General features: G+C 38.6%; 1 protein-coding gene across 1 annotated transcript in view; it reads left to right on the forward strand.

The window, feature by feature from the left end:
• The window catches only part of CCDC122 (coiled-coil domain containing 122), a 54,702-nt gene extending 48,277 nt beyond the window's left edge, over positions 1–6,425 (forward strand). The window contains exons 7-8 of the transcript XR_002741186.2: positions 4,377–4,421; positions 6,294–6,425. The gene's annotated coding sequence lies outside the window, so the exon portion shown is untranslated. The remainder of the gene's footprint in view (positions 1–4,376; positions 4,422–6,293) is intronic.
• The last annotated feature ends 11,241 nt before the right edge of the window (positions 6,426–17,666 follow it).

Below are 17,666 nucleotides of genomic sequence, written 5' to 3' on the forward strand. Positions count from 1 at the left end.
GAGAGATTGACAGAGAGAGACAGAGCGCAAATGGGGGAGTGGGAGAGAGAGGGAGACACAGAATCCGAAGCAGCTGTCAGCATAAAGCCCGACGCAGGGTTGAACTCATGGACGGTGAGATCATGACGTAAGCCACAGTCGAACTCTTAACCAACTGAGCCACTCAGGTGCCCCTCAATTCTATTTTTTTTAACCCTCCCCTGACCCCTATAGCTTATTCAACTCTTAATGAACATTTGAGTTTTTTTCTAATCTTTTGCTACAGTAAATAGTACTGTAATGAATGCCTCCTGTGAAAATGTCATTTTCTATTTTAGCCAGTATGTCTTTGGAATAGATTTCTAGAAGTGGAATTGCTAAGTTGAATTTTGTATATACTTTATATATATTTAATAAATATATATATATATTTATATATACTTTATATATATAAATATACATAAAGTGTATAATGTGCACACATAATTTTGCTTGATGTTATAAAATTTTTCTCCATTGTGTTGAACCATTTTGTATCCCTGTCAACAGCAATGTATGAGACTGCTTGCTTCTCCAAAGTCTTGCCATCAGAGTACATTGTCAAGCTTTTGGATTTTTGCCCACATGATAGGAGAGTGAACTTTTATATAAATTCATTTTAATTCACATTTCTCTAATAATTGAATTTGAGCATCTTTCATATGTTCAAAGGCCATAAACATTTCTTTTTCTGTGAATTCTTTTTAAAATGTTTACCCCTTTAAAAAATTAGAGTTGATGGCTCTTCTCAATTCTTTGAGACCTCTTGTATAAGCAATAATAATCCTTTGTTGTTGTTGTTTACTGTGGTAAAATATATATAACATAAAATTTACCATTTTAGCTATTTTTATGTGTACAGTTCAGTAGCTTTAAGTACATTCACATTGTTGTGCTGTTAACCAGCAACTTCACTCCCATCCATATCCAGGACTTATTCATCTTCAACTGAAACTCTGTACTGATTAAACAGTAGCTTTCCATTCTTCCTCCCTCCTGTTTCTGGAAACTACCTTTCTATTTTACATCTCCATGAATTTGACTTCCCTAGGTACCTCATGTAAGTGAAATTGTGTAACATTTGTCCTTTTGTGTCAGGCTTATTTCACTTAGCATAGTGTCATATTGTAGCACGCGCCAGGATTTCCTTCCTTTTTAAGCTGAATAATATTCCATTGAATGTATGTACCACATTTTGTTTATCCATTTACCTCTCCATAGACATTTGAGGTTTTCCTACTTTTTTGCTGTTATGAGTAATGCTGCTCTGAACGTTCGTGTTTGAGTCCCTGCTTTTAATTCTTTTTGAGTATTTACCTAGCAGTGGAACTGCTAGATGATATGGTAATTCTATGTTTATTTGAAAAACCACCCTGCCTTTTCCACAGAAGCTGCACCATTTTATATTCCCACCAGGAATGCACAAGGTTTTCAATTTCTCAACATCTTTTCAACCGCTTATCTTATTTTATAATAGCCACCCTTATGAATATAAAGTGGTATTTCACTTGGTTTTTATCTTCATTTCCCTAATTAGTGATATAGAGCATCTTTTCATGTGCTTATTGGCCATTTGTATATTCTTTGGAGAAATGTCTGTTCAAGTCCTTTGTCCATTTTTTTTATAAATATTTTTTTAGTGTTTATTCTTGAGAGAGCATGAGCAGAGGAGGGGCAGAGAGAGAGGGGGACAGAGGATCTGAAGCAGGCTTTGTGCTGAGAGCAGTGAGCCCAATGTGGGGCTCAAACTCATAAGCTGTGAGATCATGACCTGAGCCAAAATTGGGCACTCAACTGACTGAGCCACAATGGTGCCCCTGTCCATTTTTTTAATTGAGTTATTTTTGTTGGTGGTGGTGAGTTGTAGGAGTTCTTTATATAGTCTAGATTATTAATCCCATATCAGTTATATAATTCAAAAATATTTTCTCCCACTTCATGGGTTAACTTTTCACTCTGTCCTTTGATGTGCAGAAATATTCAATTTTGATGAAATCCAATTTATCTATTTTTTTCATTTTGCTTGTGCTTTTGGTATCATGTCCATGAAATCCTTGCCAAATCCAGTCATGAAGCTTTTCCTCTATGTGTTTTCCTAAGGGTTTTATTGTTTTGGTTCTTAGATTTAGGTCCTTGATCCATTTTGAGTTAATTTTTATATTTGATGTAAGGTAATAGTCCAACTTCATTCTTTTGCATGGGAAAATCCACTTTCCAGCCCTATTTGTTGAAAAGACCCTCCTCTCCCCATTGAATGGTCTTCACACACTTGTCAAAAATCATTGTCCATATATGTGAAGGTTTGTTTCCGGGCTCTGTATTCTACTTCATTAGTCTGTGTGTCTGTCTTGATGCCAGAATAAAGTTTTGTTTGTCATGCAAGTGGCAGATATTTATTTCAGTTTGTCATTTGTCTTTTTACTTTGTTTATATACTTATCTTTTCCACACAAAAGTTGTTTAATTTTATGTAGTTAAATTTATCACTGTTTTTATTTATTTCCTTTGTATTTTGTCTCATAGGAAAATTTCCCTGCACTTTTTTATTTTAATTAATTTAATTTTATTATTTTTTTAATTTCATATGTATTTGATGTATTTATGTATTTATTTTTAATATCATTTAGTGTCAAGCTAGTTAACATACAGTGTATACAGTGTGCTCTTGGTTTCAGGGGTAGATTCCCGTGATTCATCGCTTACATACAACACCCACTGCTCATCCCAACATGAACCCCCCTCAATGGCCATCACCCATTGTCCCTTCTCCCCCCCCACCCCCTGCCATCAACCCTCAGTTTACTCTCTGCATTCAAGAGTCTCTTATGGGTTTGTTTCCTTCTCTGTTTGAAACTGTTTTTTTCCCCTTCCCTTCCCCCATGGTCTTCTGTCAAGTTTCTCAAATTCCACATATGAGTGAAAACATATGATATCTGTCTTTCTCTGACTTATTTCACTTAGCATAACACTCTCTAGTTCCATCCACGTTGCTGCAAATGACAAGATTTCGTTCTTTCTCATTGCCAAGTAGTAGTCCATTGTATATATAAACCACATCTTCTTTATCCATTCATCAGTTGATGGGCATTTGGGCTCTTTCCATAATTTGGCTATTGTTGAAAGCTCTGCTATAAACATTAGGGTGCATGTGCCCCTATTAATCAGCGCTCCTGTATCCTTTGGATAAATTCCTGGTAGTGATGTTGCTGGGTGGTAGGGTAGTTCTATTTTTAACTTTTTGAGGAACCTCCACACTGTTTTCCAGAGTGGCTGCACTGGTTTGCATTCCTACCAACAGAGCAAGAGGGTTCCCATTTCTTCACATCCTCGCCAGCATCTGTTGTTTCCTGAGTTGTTCATTTTACCCACTCTGACTGGTGTGAGGTGGTATCTCAATGTGGTTTTGATTTGTATTTCCCTGATGATGAGTGACATTGAGCATCTTTTCATGTGTCTGCCTACACTTAACTTATAATGGAACATGCCCATGGTTTCATTTGTGCATGAATAACACTGTAAGGTTTTCAGAGAAAGAGTTGACCCCTTTTGGTAGAAACATGATAACACACCAAATTGATAAAAGACTATACAAAGACTCCTGGTCAAGTTAGAATGTAATCTTCTGCTTAATAGTAATGGAGATAACCATAATGATGAGGAGGATGGTAATGATAATAACTATCGAATGAATGACTTCATATTCTGTACAAGGCACTGTAGGAAGTCTTTGTATAAAGTATAGGGAAAAAAGAAAAACTCAATTGTTAAGAGCTTTAACTTTGAAGTTATATAAGCCTGAGTTCAAATACATGTTTTACTAGATTAGTTCCAAACTATCACTTACAGGTGGTGTAACTTTGGGCAAATATCTTACATTCATTAAGTCTCAATTTTAAATGTGTAGGGTGGGAATAATAATAGGATTTACTTCATGGACTTGTTGTAGAATTAAATTAGATAATGTATATAAAGTCTTTAGAGATTAAAATTAAGTATTTAATATATTTGACTACTGTTAATAAAATTAGTACTAATTATTTCATAAATTTCTCAGTTTATAAATAAGATTACCAAAGCAATGAGAAAGTAGATAAAGTCAAATAACTAATAAGGTCAGAATTGGGATTTGAACCTAACCTTTGATCTGTTTTTACTCCAAAGCTCCTATCTCTCTATTACATCAATTGAAAGTCATTTTCACATGAATGTTGATTTTTAGAAAAGCCTACACTAGATGGACTTGGTTATGAAGAGAATTGTCTTCTGATTAGAAACAATGGCAATTACATAAGAAACTTAGTGTATAAAAAGCATAATGCCTGAATCCATGATCTTTGCCTCTTTTTCCACAAATTTTAGAGCTGAGAAGTCAGAGAAGATAAGGACTGAAAAGGTGTCACCAGAGTGAGTAATTAAGATCCTATGGTTGATTTCTGAGGCAGAAATCATGGTATGTAGGGTTTAGGAGTGAGTGTATTTGGCAACAGAAGGGCTGGCATGGTGGCTAAGATTAGACAAGCTTTCTGGGGCATAGCAGGAGTTGGGAGAAGCCCCAGCAGGGAGGCAGAAGATGGATGGTGTGGAACATTTATTGCCCGTGACTCATATTTCCATAAAGGGAAGAGAATGTCCAATCTACTCTCCAGGAATGGAAAATTATGGGAGGAACATTTTTAGCTTATCTCTCATCCCAGTAGATGAGTAACATATTTTTAATTAATTTGGAAGAAGGCTTAGCCCCTTTTCCCTGTAAGCTAGCCTGCAAACCCAGTGGAGACAGGGTATATTCTAGGCTGCTATGATAGGACACAATCCCATGTAATAAAGCTATTCGCCCAAACAGCTACAGACACATTTCCCAATCAGCTTTATCAATAATGAAGTTAATGTTTTGATGTGTATTTGTCCAAACATGAAAGGAGGAAAAAAGAGTGTAACAGAGGTCAGCAACAGGCAGAAATTGAAGCTGATAGGTGGTTGGCTTTAGTAAGTTCTAGTAGTAGTGATATAGGCAGAATCTAGTTCCAGGTTGGAGCACTTGACATGTTGATTTGAAACTGGGAATCTAAAGAGTGAGAGTTGCTTCCTTATGACTAGATTTAACCTAGAATCTAAGCACAAGCTCACTCCCATAGGACTGGAATTTGTGGCCTTAGGTGTGAGGACTGGAGAGATTCCATGCATCAAAACAAACAAACAAAAAAAATCAGATAAATGGAGATAACATGTTGATTGCATTTTTGAGAAACAAGATACTAAATGAAAAGCCAAACATAAAACAATAATTTATAAAGTAGCCAAAAGGGTTAGGAAGAGGATTTTCTAGGGTCTGGGAAATCTGACCATACTTGTAGAGCTCTTGAAAAGGGCAATACTGCAGATACAAGATGGTAAGAGAGGAAGAGAAGAAGGGGGTAGCCTTGAGGAAAAAAATCACATCCAAGAAAGAATGGGGAAAAAAAAGAGAACATAACTAAAGGAAAAGGAAACTTCTCTCTTTTTTATTTAAATTCTAGTTCATTAACATACAGTGTAATGTTAATTTCAGGTGTACAATATAGTGAATCAACAATTCCATACAACAGCCGGTACTCATCACAAGTGCACTCTTTAATCCCCATCACCGATTTCTCCCATTTTCCCACCCACATCCTTTTGGTAACCATCAGTTTGTTCTCTATAATTAAGAGTATTTTTCTTTGTTTGCCTCTCTCTCTTCTCATCCCTTTGCTTGTTTTGTTTCTTTAATTCCACATGAGTGAATGCCATTTGCAATGATGTAGATGGAGCTAGAGAGTACTTTGCTAAATGAAAAAAAGTCAGATAAGGAAAATAAAATTTTATTTTTTAAAGTTTACTTTTTTATTTTAAGAGAGAGAGAGAGGCAGAGAGAGAGAGGGAGAGAGAGAATCCCAAGCAGGCTCCATGCTGTCAGTGCAGAGCTCCACATGGGGCTCCATCTCACAAACCGTGAGATCATGACCTGAGCCGAAATCAAGAGTCAGACACTTAATGGACTGAGCCATCCAGGTGCCCCAGGAAAATTAAATTTTAAAGAGAGGAGGGAAATGGAAGGAGTTTTTGTTTAGATGGAGGAAGGATAAGAGCTGAGGGTGATGGTGTGGAGTTAGCACATTTGAGCAAATGAAATGGTGTATAAAGCTATGAAAGAGGGATTGGCATTAGTGGTCTAAGTGATACAGATTAGAGTAAATCCATGGTGAACCTACTAAATTCAGTTTTGCCATTTTTATTTTGGTATGTTCTGTTGTCCAGGATAAGGAAGCACAGCAAAAGATGGGATGGAAATTGGATTAAATAAATTCAGCGGGGCGCCTGGGTGGCGCAGTCGGTTAAGCGTCTGACTTCAGCCAGGTCACGATCTCGCGGTCCGTGAGTTCGAGCCCCGCGTCAGGCTCTGGGCTGATGGCTCGGAGCCTGGAGCCTGTTTCCGATTCTGTGTCTCCCTCTCTCTCTGCCCCTCCCCCATTCATGCTCTGTCTCTCTCTGTCCCAAAAATAAATAAAAAACGTTGAAAAAAAATTTTTTTTATATAAATAAATTCAGTACATCAAACACATTTTAACTTTTCTTTCTTAATAATTATGGATTTTAAATAGCTATTCTCTTAATATGGTAGTATAGCGCTAAATATATAAGTTATAAAAGATAAGGCTGAACTCAAAACATACCTGGGAAGTAGTTTGTTTGGTTTGTTGGTTTATTTTATTTTATTATTTTATTTTATTATTTTTTAAATGTTTATTTATTTTGAGGGAGAGAAAGAGAGCAAGCAGGGGAGGAGCAGAGAGAGAGGGAGAGAGAGAGAGAATCCCAAGCAGGCACCATGCTGTCAGCACAGAGCCCAATGTGTGGGACTTGATCCCGTGAACTGTGAGATCATGATCTGAGCTGAAATCAAGAGTCAGATGCTTAACCAGCTGAGCCACCCAGGCGCCCCTGTTGGTATATTTTAAAACTAAATTCAGTATCTCAGATTACAAGTGGAGTGCTAATATTTATTGAACACCTAAGAAATATTAGACATTTGCTTGGGCACCACACAAATATGTAACTTGATTTAATTAAATATTCCAAGGTTCTGGATCATTTATTTAAAAATTCTGGATCACTTATTCAACAATTGTGCATCTACTAACTGCATACCTCTGGAACATAATATAATGGACAGTACATAGTTCTTTCTCTCCTTTATCTTACACCCAGTTGTGCCAGTAATACATGACACAGATTAATCACTTTAGCAACATTGAAAGGGTAAGTACAATGAAGTATCACTATGTTTCACAAAATTTCAGAGGAATGAAGAGCATGAGATGTTTTTGGAATGATGGACAGGATTTTGATGAAGAGGAGAGGAAAGGCTTGGATATTTCAGACCACAGCTGTTGCGTGCTAGAATGACCACAGTACATAGGTCTAACTACTTCAGGGAAGTAAAAGAGAAAGTTTGAATCAGATACACTGAGATTCAGAGGCTGGGTGGCAGGTGAGAGGGCTGCTTGGTGCAAAGAGAGAAGAGAAACATATCCCTGAGAGTCTGCACCATGGGTTCATCTGATAGTTGTAGCTCCTCTAGGTTGTTTTGGACATGAAATCCTGACTATGCCATGTTTTTTATATAGTGTTCTATGAATATTATTCCATCATAAGGATTTTCTTTTTTTAAAGTGTTTATTTATTTTGAAAGAGAGAGAGAGCATGAGCTGGGGAGGAGCAAAGAGAGAGGGAGAGAGAGAATCCCTAGCAGGCTCCGTGCTATCAACACAGAGCCCAACATGGGGCTCAATCTCACGACCATGGCATCATGACCTGAGCCAAAATCAAGAGTTGGATGCTCAACTGACTGAGCCACCAAGGTACCCCATCAGGATTTTCAAAACATGAAGTCTGAAAGAGTCAGTGTTGTCTGTAATCATTAATGTAATTCCCTCTCCCCCAAGCAGTCCTCAGCTGACCTACCCATTAGTGCAAGTTAAACTGGAAACTACTAACTTTGGAGCAAGCCACAAGGCCTTCAAGTAACCTAGGATTTTTTTCCTTTTTTAAATATTAAACTATACTAAATAAATATGTAGCAATTTAAGTTTTTAAGTTTCTCTCCTAGAGCCAAAAACTGAGTTCAGATGTTTTTAGTGTTTATAGCTTTAAAAGTAGCTAAGGGGTTGATACCATTTTATTATGCCTCTTAAAAGTAAAAAAGAAATAGCCTGGTAAATTTTATTTTGACAAATGGTTGAATAAAACCTTCCAGAATATATCCTATAACCCCCAACCTACACAAGGTCAGATAGAACACCATGATGACTGTGAGAGAAAGCCTTGGACAGTTGCACGAGTTGTAAGAGGTCTCAGGAGTCAATGTAGGCCAACTCACCTCCCCAAATCCTTGTATCTTCATGCAAGCAAAGCAGCTAGATGGGTAGGCTGGCCCATGCTGTCACACCTCTTGGCCCACCACTTCCCACTACACCTAACATTTCAACAGATTCACTCATTTAACAAAAATACTTATGAGCAGTCACTCTGTGCAAGCTATTAGGATACAGTGTAAAAAAAAAAAAAATACATGTGCTCTCTGCAGTCATGCAGCTTATAACCGAGAAGGGAAAGCAGATGTTAAGTAACTACAAGGTTAATTATTGAACTGTAAAGATGCTAAGTGCTCTAAAAAAGGAATATGTGGAGCTGCTAAGAGAATGACCTAGTCTGGAGGACTCGAGGAAGTCTTGAGTTGTCCAACTAAGGAATGCTACACATGTAGCAATTTATTGCCCCATAGAGATTCCAGAATGTAAAGAACAAGAAAAGTATCATCAACAATGTCTCATACACTCTCATGAGCACTTTATGAATCTTAACTCTATCTTCATAACCTCCCTATGAAGCAGATGCTATTACTATCATCATTCTCATTTCATATGTGGGGAAACTGAGGCACATAGAGGCTAAGGAACTTGTGTATGGTCACAGAATGACATAATGGCTTAGCTAAGATTTGGATTCAGATGCTCTCAACCACCATGCTGTGATGCTTCTGTTCCATAGTCCATATAAAGCACAAGGGAAGAAGCAAGCACATCAAGGTATAAAATATGCTAGGATTAGCTTATGTACATTTGTCTTCTGCATCCAGTAGCTAAATTCAATCAAATCTAAGATCACTAAAATCCATCAGAAATCAAAATGGAGCTGGATAATATTTTGATATATGATTTACATTTTTTTCTCACCTATTTTTTCCTTTACCCTTTCCATATTTAAGCCAATAGCTGGCTCTGTGCTCTTATGCCTCAGGTATAGGAAGTTGTCCCTGTCCTTTCTGGCTTTTCTTTCTAAAAATAAAACAAAGCCCCTAGAAGAACTTCCAGTGCTTATAGAGGATGCATTAGGGAGAAAATGTTTGCAGGAGCAAACTTTTGAAAAGAGTAGAAGGAAGGAAAGTGCTTTCCCCAAGGAGGGAGGTCCTGGGGCAGGAGTCAGATGCAGTCTTCTGGAAATGTCCGGGGAGGCAGAAGAGCCTAGTGTGGAACAGCTTCAAGTCATAGGTATGACTGTCAAGGAAGGAGAGCACGGTAGCATCAGAAGGCCATCACACTGGAAAGGACGGAGCATGTGGAACGTGACAATGAGCATGAATTCAGTAGGATCCAATCAGGATCACTGTCTCCATCTGTGTTCTGGTGGGTGTCTCCTCCCTACCACCTGGCAACATCTCAGAGAGATCCTATAGCATTTCCGGACAATTTCAACCATAGCTACAGTCTCCTAGGTAAGCAATAGGCCTAACTTTAATTTCCTGTTTTGACTAAAGCTTTTCTTCTGTCAGGTGAGGTCTGACTCCAGGCTTTAATTAGGTACTAGGAGTAGGACAGGCAGGCTGTCCCTACTGCTGTCTTCTAAACTTCAACTGCTGACACCACCTTCTCTTCTCCTCACCCCAAGGTGGAGCAGGAGGGCTGAGTAGAAAGAGCAAAGGCCTATTTACTCAGAGGTCGCTGTTCGTAGTTCTGTCAGATGTAGAGTCTCTCTCTTAGGTTATATTTGCAGATTATTTACATACCCCTCATTCAAGGAACTCTAGTCTGGACCTTTCCCTACTGGATACCTTCCAAATGACCTCTTACCATCCCCTGCAGCTGTCGCCTTCTAGTGGTGCACACACAGCCTCTTTCTGCTGGGGTCCTTGAGCTGGCTCAAACCTGGCTCCCCTGTGGAGTTCACTTGCTGATGTACAAAATCCCAGAACAGTGGCACATTTGGGGAAGGGGAAGTTTCCAAGAGAGGTGGACGTTAAATTTCCTCACAAGCATGAATGATAGAAAGTCCAGAGTCAGAAATTAAGATGACTTATAAAAAATAAATCGATATTCATTGCATTTCTACGTTTACAGTTTGAGAATCACACCTGCTAAAATGGTAAGTCCCTTATATGAATGTTGCCTCTGGAATTGTGTAACACATGGCTCTAATCATCTATTAGTGTATGCCAAGAAGTTGTTGCCTATTACAATACATTTCCTTGGACTTTTTCGAAAGTTACATAGGAGAAGTCAATTGCCATTGTCCTAGGCAAAGTACGAGGCTGAAGGAACAATTTACTTTCTAACTAATTTTAACCACGGAAATTATGTATACAATGAAGAGTACCTTCTGGTTTCTCATTCAAGATTAAAAAAAAATTTTTTTTAATTTATGTTTGATAAAGACAGAGAGACAGAGCGTGACTGGGGGAGGGGCCAAGAGAGGGAGACACAGAATCTGAAGCAGGCTCCAGGCTCTGAGCTATCAGCACAGGGCCTGATGCAGGGCTCGAACTCATGAACTACAAGATCATGACCTGAGCTGAAGTTGGACGCTTAACCGACTGAGCCACACAGGCACCCCCTCACTCAAGATTTTAAAAACTGTCTTCTTTTAAAAAGATATTCATTCGCTAAATGTTTATTCTGCTCCTACTGGATACAAGGGCTACAGGATTCAAAGAAGACTATATGGTTTAACAAGTAGAAGAGGATATGACATGTCACAGATACTGAAACAGAAGGGAAAATATGATAAATTCCACCACAGAAGAGGCAGGGACAGAAATCTCAGTGGTTCCCAACCAGAAACCATTTCAACTCAAAAAAAAAAAAAAAAAAAATGTGTGCTCCTCATAACAAGAGTGAAAAACAGTCTTCTTCAGTAGAGCAATATAGAGGAAGAGATTTCTTTCCCTCCTCTCCCCACACTGGCCTCCCTCTTTCCTCTTTTGTCAGTAGTAGCTCAAAATCCTCAAGTCACTGCTAATCACTAATTGTCACAAAGTTGACTTCTGTTCACGATCCACTTTCTAGATTTTATCTTGTCCGTATTGTGGCATCAGGGGACCATCATGTTTTGATACTTTTCTGTTCCATTGATCTTCTCTTATAGTTTTCAAGATACCAAGAAAACCTTGTATTCTGTGCTGGGGAGGAGAAACTGTTAGCTGGGCATTTTTACCCAATATTAACAGTTCTAAAACAACAAAATTTCATACTTAAAAGTATATGATGCTGTTGTGTCACTAGATTCCTCTTTATCACTAAAGAGGTATTAAATGTTGCTGGGTCAACTCGGACATGCTTAGTTAACGGGAAAGGGAGAACAAAGTAAATAAACCTACGTAATGGGTCTGCAAATTAAAAGGAAGGCAGCATGGTTGGGAGTCTCTCAAGAATCACACGTCTATGTGTTCTGCCTCTCACTCTTTCTGACTTGTCAAACCTTTTTGATTTTTCAATTACACATCCCTGAATCCTTAGGAAGGTAACAAAACCTAAACCTCTCAAATCTGTTAAAATTCTCAAAAAAAAAAAGAAAAGAAAAGAAAAGAAAAAAAGAAAAAAGAAACAAAAGCAAGGAAGATGGAACAGAAGCAGAAATGGCTGTTCTCAGCTCCCAGCACATATGTTCTGGGAGAATGACATAGTTTTGCAATAATTTCAGATCAATAGTTCATTCTATTCTTCCCAGGCTCATCCCTCAATTGGTTACGAGTTCCTTCATAATCATACTCTAAGTTCCCTAGATGTCCATAAACGCTTCTTCAGTGAAATTGGCAGATAAAAACTCTCATTCTGTAAATGTGTTTAAAAACACGTTTGATAAACTAATTATGTATTTCAGATATGCTAATTTTTCCTGATGAAGTAAATGTTAGACATGCAGATTTTAAGCCATCATCATTTCCATTGATTACTGACAGAAATATTAAGGATCCAATAGTGTAGAATAAAATTAAACGAAACAACTTCAAATGGATGGAGGAGGGCATTTTGTCCAAATATGAATCATTTTATTTTAGTGAAACCTATTACGCACATATATTTATTAGTCATTCACATATCCCCTGCACACTTATGTGCTAGGCAAAGCAGAGTGATGGGCTGAGAAATATCCCATGCTATTGTTCTCAATGGTAATTAACATCTAAAATCTTGGAAACAGTGCACTGAGTGGGCACTAAACCGGGTTAGATGTGATAGCTGGCAACATCAGCCAGTGTGCAGTACATTTGAGTGGGAGTCCTATTTCTAAATTCCATTCAAAGCAACCCTCTCCTCACAGCAAATTACATCTCTTGATTCCTTCATTTCTCTGGCATTAAAGATTGGGGAAAATGTTTGGGAAGAGAGTATTGGTGAGGATTCTCAAGATCTCGTTTTACCAGAGCTTTCCATGTCATGCCACTTTATAATTAATGCATTAACAAAGTAGTTCTTAAACCCATTAGGGCATCCCTTGCCTTGAAACCTTTAAAATACCTGAGGATTCTAGTATCTCCCTAAGGTGATGAAAGTAGGATAGAGATACTCTATATCACTGCTTACTTTTTGTAAATGTCTATACTTGCATTTATTAATTTTTAATAGTTAAACCTGAAGCCAAGAATTTTGACTTAAATTGGAAGAGAAAGGCAAAATACGATCTTCTTAGCTGAGCACAAGAAAAAATGGAATGTTCTCGATTCTGGCTACATATTAGAATTATCTGAGAGATTTTTTTTTTTTTTTTTTTATACTGAAACCTTGGTCCTATTCCAAACTGATTAAGTCAAACCTGTTTAGGAGGCTTGGAGATCAGCATTTTACAAAGTTATCCCAATGTTTCTGATGTGTAGCTAGAATTGTGACCACTGGAAAAGATAAACCAGCAATGATTGAGAAGCGGATGTGTCTTACAGCTGTGGAAGACTCTGGGAAATAGGACAAAAGTTCCTCTTGGATAATAATGGAATTGCCTCAGGAGCTGTTCTGTATAAAGGGAGTAGTGTGGAGAACCAATAAGAGCTGGATCGAATGAAGTACACAGGTTTCTAAAACCACTAAGAAGGGCTTGGTCTGGGACGGGGCTGAATCTGAATAAAAAGATAATAATGCCCAGAGACTCTCTTAATCTAAGACACACCCTACTCTGACTCTGTAATCACCAATCTGCAGAATAGTCAACAAACCCTACATTCAAAGAGACTTTGAATTCCTAAGGAGAGATATGAGAGGAAAAGTCGCATCAAATGAACTATTTATTTAAAATTTTTTTGAATGTTTATTTACTTTTGAGAGAGACAGAGAGAGAGAGAGCAGGGGAGGGGCAGAGAGTCAAGGACATACAGAATCCGAAGCAGGCTCCAGGCTCTGAGCTGTCCGCACAGAGCCCGATGTGGGGCTCAAACGCACTGTCTGAGAGATCATGACCTGAGCTGAAGTGGACACTTAACCGATTGAGCCACCCCGGCACCCCTCACATGAGCTATTTATTAAGTACATGGCCTTTGCGGGATATTGTGGAAGATATAAATAAATATAAGACATGGTCCCTGCCTCCAATGAGCATATTTTCAGTGGGCTGGACAGATCAATTGTGATAATACTCATGTTACTAATCATCGCAAATTTTCACTTTTGAATCATTCTTCTTTATACTCTTCTTCACCACAACTTAAGAGCTATTTAAAAACAGTCTGTAATTGGTTGTCATGTAGTGGCTCAGACCATAAGGACTCTGCTTTTAGAGAAGGAAGAGGACACTATGGATACGACTCACCTAGGAGAAGGCTTCATAGGGGCTTAGACCCAAGCTGAGTTTGATGGCTGAATTGGGTGTGGATAAGTGAAAAGAGGCGGTTCTTGGTCTTGGAGATGTCTTCCCTGGTGTCACTGTGGTGTGTGGGGGTCAGAGACATGAATGGTTTGCTGATGCTCAGGAGGCCTCAATGCCTTCCTGGTGTGCACCAGCATTGCCAGGAGAGGTGATACCTCACATGAGCAAACTTCCACAAAGGGATAGGTAATCAAACCTCTGTCCACACTGCCACACCATTCACGGTGTGCTCTGTGATCCATGCACGCCCATCACCATAAAAGCCTCCATGTCCTTTTACCAAGTCAAAGTCATTGACGTTTTAACTAAAGGAAGAGCATCAAGTCTGAAAACCTAGTTAGATACAAAATAAATGGTTTATTGTTATCATACCAAGCATATGACAAGATAATATTTATGTTTCTAGACTTCATGGCTACCCCGTGTGCATGTAAGTTCATTAAAAGCTAATGCTCTGGGAGAGGTTAGTTGCCATCAACAAGCTTTATCAAGAATGGGATAACTGAAAGGAATCAGAGTATGGGGACTAAGTGAAACAAGAGCGGCCCACAGGGGAGGCGGGGTGCCAAGAGGAAGAGGGTGCACTCAAAAGCCAGTGGGGAGACAGCCGGCAAATGCTGTCGGCTCCATGGTTTTCCTGAGAACTGTCTTTGTAGGATTGGTCCGGGAGTTTCCCTAGAGCAGCAGGATCACTGTGGACAGTGGTGGGAGCTACTCTGTGAATCAGAACCACTGACAGGAGACCCAGGAATGTACAACTTTTAAAAGTACCACCGATGGTGCTAATGTGCAGGCACATCCTGTTCTAGAACAATTCTCCCAAAAGAGGCCTGGAATGGATCACTGGAGGCTCACCCACCTGCAGTTTGATCTTAGGCACCACAGAAGTTACAGAGTAAAGAATTTCAGGGTTCTAGACAGTGGTCGTCAAACTCCAATGTGCATAAGAAAAGCCTGTTAAGTCAAAAGTGGGTGCCAGGCCAGAAGTTTAGGATTCAGCATGTCCTAGGACTAGGCTGAGAACATGTGTCTTTCATAAGCTCCTCAGAGGATCTTGATACAGGTGGACTGAGGACCACAATTTGAGAAACGCTGCTGGCATGTTGCCAGGGTGTGGCTCACAAGCCATCTTGTGTACGACCGAGGGCACGCTGGCTGGTAGAGAACTCAGATGACCCAGCACGCTGAGTCCTTCCGGGGAAGTGTTGGGGACGACACCTCCAACCCCTTCTTCTCCACTGTGTGTAGCATGAAATGAACGTTCGTTCTCTCCTCACTGAACGCTGGCTCTCCTCACTAAGAAAAGTGTTCCCCTTTCCCTCCTTTTCTTTGTAAAGAAGGTAAAAGTTGGCCTCTCAGGTAGATCAGATTGAGGATGGACCAGAGAGTTGTCAGCCGAGCAGAGGAGAGGGTTATTTCACAGCCCTGTGGAGGTTTTCCTCAATTCTTATTTGATTATGCTTCCATGTAAGGTAATTTAACTTTCGTTCCAGAAAGGTTTTTTTTTTTTTTGAATGTCAAAGTAGATTACTGTGAAGGCAATTATTTCTACTGAATATTTTTTTAAATACCAATAGTAAAGTGACTTGGAATGTACTAGTAAGAAACAAACACAGCCATTTAAAAAAATCTTGCAATCTTCATGACAAGTAACAAAGGGTTTTTAAAATTTATGTCTTATTTATATTGTGTGCACGTATTCAATGTGCATAATTAAGGATCCTCTGAAAAACCTGTAAAAAAGAGAAAATTAAATCCCAGTAGATGGCACTGTTTGCTACTTTTTACAAGTTAATTCAGTAAGGAAACATTCCCCTCACCCCCAAACCTATTTGTTTTTACAATAATATAAATCCAACCTCCATTTTTAAAAAGCATTACTTACAAGGAGCCCGATCATTATGTCCTTTTCCAGACTCACATTGAGTAACTCTGTCACAATTTATTAAACAGAACAGTACTTAAGGATTATTAATCATGTCTGAGAGTAGAAAGCATTTAACTTGCTCCTTTTCTTTCACTTGCTGCCAAGATAGCTGTATTTCTCCTCCCCACTAGTCCTCATATACATTGCAGATACTCTGTCTTCAAAAACTATGTAGGTTAAAAATCAATTTCAGGCCAGAACGGCACCTGTGTTTCAATGAAATTATGTTTGTATTAGGATTACACCTAGTTCTCTCACTTCATTTTTTTCAAACAGTGTGACACATTACGAACAAATACTTTATCGTATTTTTTGACACGAGAATGAACTAATGTGCAGTTAATGTAGGTAGGTGACCGGAATCAGAAGGGGCACTGGTATGGCGCCCTAATCCTATGACCTCTAATCCTATGACCCTGGGTGCCCAGTTCAATGCATGATCCACAGTAGCTACTCAGACTGTTGTTTATGTTGTTCTATTAAACTTAATCTCCTAGAATCAGGGAGGCCTTATGCAAAACTTTTAGAACTTCAGAAACATAAATTCCATTATCTCCATTAGCAATATACTTAGTCTCCACTCTCCCCCCACCACCCCCATCAACCTAAGTGATGCTAATTTACTGTGTTTTCTGATCATCAGCATCAAACGTATATTTTAAAGCTTCTTGGGCTTTAGAGGCACATAGAGGCAATTCAGCAAGCACCATTTACTGTTGAAGGTTAAAGCAACTGTACCCTGTAATCTCCTACCCAGCTGCCAATACTAATTTAATACAGAAAGGTGAACACGTGGCTGAAACATTTAGCACAGTATCTACTTTCCCCATCTTGGTTTAAGATTATGAAAATTATCTATTATCCACAAAAGCTAGTATTTCCAGTTAGTGATAGTTTCCCAACATCAGGGCACTAAATACATCCAAGTGCCAAGGTATTCTATGAATGAAAATTTTATGTCTGTAAGCATTCAATTTGATTAAAATTCAGAAGCAGAGCAGAAAAAGATTAACAAAATGAACAGGAATATTCAGAAGAAAGAAAAATACCACCCAGAAAAGAGAAAAGGCAGAAAGGAGGGGAATCACCCTAACAACAACTTGAATTTTCTATATTTATCCATGTGTATTTGCTTCACTTGGTTGTCAATTTTAATTGGTCTGCAACATGCTGTGGTTCTAATGTATTCAGAATTTCAATTGTTGTTTCTGTCATCTATTATAGTATCCCCAAATGCAGTCTATTCCTAGTGAATAATAAGGGTTTCTCTCATTATAGAAATAAATAGCTTATTAAATCTACTGGTAGTTTTTATACCTGATGCCAGAACTGTTTAAAAGTGCAGAGAATGGGAAACTATCTCTTCCACAAGTCATATTTATTTTACTAAGAGTAAGGATGATTTATCAAGGTCGGCCCAATGCTAATTAAGATTTTGCAAAGGTTAAGCCAGGTATATACCAAAATGTCAGAAGTTCACTACTGATACTCCTGTCTTTCCAATGCAATTTGTGTTTTGAATGCCAAGACTATTTTTAAAAAGGAAAAAGCATCCTGCTGTGTGTGTGTTTGCA

Source organism: Felis catus, chromosome A1 (assembly GCF_018350175.1).
Source record: "Felis catus isolate Fca126 chromosome A1, F.catus_Fca126_mat1.0, whole genome shotgun sequence".
NCBI lineage: Eukaryota > Metazoa > Chordata > Mammalia > Carnivora > Felidae > Felis > Felis catus.